We start from the raw sequence: 4,985 nt of genomic DNA on the forward strand, positions 1-4,985 counted from the left end.
GCTAGTGGAAGGTGTCCCTGCTGATAGCAGGTGGTTTGGAACTAGATGACCTTTGAGGGTACCTTCCAACCCAAACCATTCTATGATTCTGTGATCTCAGGAAAACTCCTGCTGGAGATGGGAGAGAGCAGACCTCACTGGGCAGATTTTCAGAAGGGACAGATCCCTTTTCCCACAGAACTGTTTTTCACCAGATGCACATTTCCTTTTCCAGAATTCATTTCATGTTACTTTAAGCTTTTTAACACAACAGTTTCCATCTTGGACAACTGAAATGCAGGATTTTTCAAGAGGGTGATTATGGAGTCTGGTTTGGCTCATAACTCACACTGAGCTGACAGAAACCAGCATGTAAACAAGGTCAGAACCCTTATAGCTGAAACAGAAGTCACAGTTTCCCCCAACCCTTTTAGCAGGCAATCATAACTTCTCAACAAAATTAACTGTAAGCAGTTTTGGCATGTATACTAAGTGGATTTAATTTAGTGCGACAGTCAGTATACAGCCATAGATGGCCCTAGAGTTTCTTGTTTTGTGCATCTTCATAAATTTTAATTTATATTCTGCGCTGTTACAGCTAACTACAACAAAACTCAGGACACTGAGTACCTAATGAGGGAGATTAGACAGTACACAGCAGGATAATCATCAGTCAGATGCTACCACCTTGATGAGCAGGTGCGGGAACCATATGATACACAATGGAATGAATGTATGACACGTTCTCACCAGTGACTGGATCTGCTGCTCTCCAGTAAAGCCCAGGCTGTGAGCAAAGCCTTTTCCATGACCCTAAGTATTTCAGTCCCTGTGCAGATTCTCTCATGCCTAGTCAAAGTCAACATGCTTAACCATTTTCTTCAGTGGAAACTTAGTAGGGACTCTGCCTTCTGCCCAGTCTGCTGTTTTCAAGGAAGCTACAGTCATGTCTGTCTTCAAGGCTTCTCTGTTTCTGTTGAATTTATTAAACCAGTCCAACATGTTAAAAAATTATTGAGGGAGAGGAGGGATAGGCATGTACAGTAAGACTGTGCAATGATACCAGCCTAATTTGCCTAAGAAATTCTTGGTGGGTTTTTTTTTGGGGGGGGTTTTGTTTGTTTTTTTGAGCAGACACTTCATGTATGAAATTACTAATTCCAAACCATACCTGGAGCAGAGAGTCTGAAAATTCAAGTCCCTGGAGCCAGATGACCTGAACCCTGTTCCTTGCTACAGCACAAACTTCCTATGGTCATTTTAAGAGGTCACCGAGTCTGTGCCTTAGTTTCTGCCTTTGTATAATGGAACAAATATTTCTTTACACCACATTGACACACATTTTGTAATAAGGTCAATCATGCTGTCAGGAGGAAGTATCAGCGACACGTATGGCTGATTCATTTTTCAACAGCTAATGATGTGGTAGATCCGCCTTAGTAATCAACTACTCATTTATCTCATTTTAATTTTCCAGCTCAAAGCATAACACAGATTATGGGATGTTACGTTGCATAGGCAGCAACCACTCACAAGCAAGAACAAAACAACCAGTGTATGTGCTAACGTTTAACATAGGATGAGAAACAGAAAACTATGGCTACAGCTGTATTAGCAAGAAGTTGATCTGTAGCATGGAGAAGCTGGTGCCAAGGATCAAAAAAAGTCTGTGATGCTTTATGGGGGTGGAGGGAACAGGAGAGGAAAAGGAGTTATTTCAGAACAACTTACAGTCTGCAGCCATGAACTGAACACCCATTAGTGGTCAGAGCCTGTTCCGGGAGCTTTTGGAGCACATCCTTCAGCTCAGTTTCATTCAAAAGGAATCTAGGTCGGGGACTAAGACAACTCTGTGATACGAACCCAAACAAGCCAAGCGAGGACAATTGAGAGACTCACTTCAAAAGCACATTCCTGATCTAAACTGAAACAGTGAAGTGGGTGCACCCTGCACAGGCCAGCCTTCTTACAGGACTATCTGCTGCTTGGCTCTAAGGTTAAAACAAGGTGGGATTGAAAGTAAGCCATGTGCACTCCACATTTAGCAACTCATTGAGCATCCCCCTCACAGAGCCTATTTTGTTATTTTACAGTAGGCACTGGTTTTGGTGGGGTTTTTTTGTTTTGGTTTTGGTTTTTTGGGTGTTTTTTTTGTTGCTGTTTTTTTTCCCCCAACTCCCTGAAGTCATTTTATGTGTGAGGGGAAAAAAAGCATGATAAAGCAGGTGACTTATTTCCCTCAACCAGCAAAGCCAGAACACAGTCAACTGAGAAGGACTCCATCTTACAGGCCAGCAAATAAAAGTATAGTGCAAGCCTTGTAGCCACACATGCAAAAAGAAAGAAAAGGAGAAAAAGCAGGTTTACTATTCTGAAACCATGGAATGGAAACTAAATAACTCAAGTCTGGCTCATCCACTGACTATTACACCTCACTTTCCAGTTATGATAATGCTGTGTGTGGCATCTAACAAAAAATAGAATAGGACAATACAAGCTAAAGTATCTGAAGAGAAAACAATTGAGTATTTACTGCAAAAAACTCCCTCCCATTGTAACAAGGAGAGAATTGGCAAGTTAAATTGTAGATTCAGCAGCAAAAAATGTTTAATGAATCAGTGATTCTTTTTTTTTTTTTTTTTTGTTGAACATACAAGCAAAAGAGGGGAAAAGGGAGAACTGAACCACTACACCATTTTACTCGATTCTAGATTACTCTTTGTTCTTTGCCCATCCTTACAGCTTGGGGTTTTTATTCTTTGGTTAGTTTAGCCTAACCACATGTAGGTTGAGAGGGGATAACTGTCTGCAGGATAAACAAGTGTTGAAACAATGAAAAGATCAAACATACATAACTGAAAAAATAAGTATCAAATGGGAATTAAATTCCTAATTATTGAAGGGCTGGAGTTCCAAATAGCCTTCTAAAGAGAATTTTGGCAGGGAACTTAGGACTTGATAAACCTTCAGGAGATACGACAGAAGCAACCCTTTGAACTTCAGATAGGAACCCACATGTCTTATGGTCTGACAGCAGATGTGGTTGCCATTTATATCATAGCCTCCAGCCACTGGCCTCTGACTGGCACTTGTAGGGATCAGAAAGCAATTCTTTTCCCTCCTTTGTGCATAGTTCAACATTGTTGTCCATAACTTCTGAGTATAGAAACTCTCTCCTTAATTTTTCTGAATGTTGGGGATAACTGCAATGTAAGGCTTTGATCTGGCAGGAGAGGTGGGAAAGCATCTGGCTTTCTGCTTTTCACTGTGGATGGTCCGTGGCTCTCTGAATATTATGTGGGAAACAAACAAATGTATTGCCGGTGTCAGAGTAACATACCCTACACTTGGCCTCTTTTGTCCTCTTGCTGTGCTACTTTGTATGGTGAGTTTTGGTGTTCAGCTGACAGCCGCATTTGCCACTGCCATGAGGCAATTTTGCACGGGTATACAGCTTGGGTAACCAGCAAGACACTTCCAGACAAAAACATCTTTCATCATCTGCAACTGCAGAGGGTTGAATGACGATGTAAATTATCCTTTCTGGTTCTTCCCTTTCCTGATTAAGAAAATCTATATTAAATTCATTAAAGCCATCTGTGTGACAGTTATCTTGCTGTGAAAGCTCTGGATCAGTTTTCCTCATCCAGAACCTCATCTTTTGTGATGCTGTTTGTTACTGATTAGGCCTAAATTTCAGCTCTCTGAAGTGTATGCTACCTTAAGTAGAGGACTGACTACTGTGCCTAGCTATAAAGATCTTTTCAAATTACAATGGTAATGTTCTTCAAAGTCTTCCATTCTCCAACTGCCTTTAATAAGGATCTTCCCATACTACTTCTATCACCCTTGGAGTCTTCTGTTCCTCTGTTTTTTAAAATTGTCCATGTAGTAGTGAAAAGACTTCAAAAGCTTTAAGGAGACAATAAATTTGTACAACTTCCTTGAAAAAGCATCTGTTGCTTACTTCTTACAAGGTCTTGCTAACTTAGGCTACAAACTGAAACCACTGTTTTCAGAGTTAACAGCATGACTAACTGCATTTTCTAGAAACTTGGAAAAAACATCTCCTGTATCACCCAGTTTAAGCCTTTTCTTTACTATCACCCACTACCAAAATTTGAAGGCTTGGCTGGGCCACCATTTCACAGAAAGAAACATGACATTTTGTTTAGGGTACAATTCTAATGACATGAAGCACAAAGTCTAAAGCTGCAGCACTGACATTTAACTATTTATACGCAACAGAAAAAGCAGCTTAGCAACCACTACTGCAGTAACCCTAAAGGAAACAGATCTATAGACTCAGACAGGTGTTCTCCAAAAGATATTTTTTATGTAATTTGCATTTGGACCCTAAAGAGAGTAAGAACAGAGAAATATGCTTGTTATTCCTTTTTCACATTGCTGTTAAAGCTGAATTACTTCATGTAAAAAAGAAACTGCAATATTTCTATATGCAGAGCCAGCCCTGCATAGGAAGTCTTCGTGAGAGAATGAAACACAAACATTAGTTAAAACCAAACCAACAACAGCTTTTCATTCTGCCCGCACTGAGGGGTCAGCAGCTACTTTCACACTCAAAGCCAAGAGATATGAGCAGTCTAACATGCCTCCCATCCATTTCCTCAAAATTACTTTGAAGCATTAAATACCAGTTGACTTCATTCTAGTCAGAAGACAGAAATTAGTGTTTAGTCTACTTAACTCACATCTGTCAATGTTTTCATAGAATCATAGAGTGTTGTGAGTTGGAAGGGACCCACGAGGATCATTGAGTTGAACTCTTGCCCTAGCATAGGACAGTCACAAGATTCAGACCATATGTCTGAGGGCCTTGTCCAAATGCTTCTTGAAAATTGTCAGGCTCGGTGCCATGACCACCTCCCTGGGGAGGCTGTTCCAGTGCTCCACCACACTCTGGCTAAAGAACCTTTTCCTAATGGCCAACCTAGGCTTGCTCTGGCACATCTTCCTGCCACTTCCTCTGGTCCTGTCATTGGTCA

This window comes from Antrostomus carolinensis, unplaced genomic scaffold (genome assembly GCF_000700745.2).
Source record: "Antrostomus carolinensis isolate BGI_N321 unplaced genomic scaffold, ASM70074v2 scaffold23627, whole genome shotgun sequence".
Taxonomy (NCBI): Eukaryota; Metazoa; Chordata; class Aves; order Caprimulgiformes; family Caprimulgidae; genus Antrostomus; species Antrostomus carolinensis.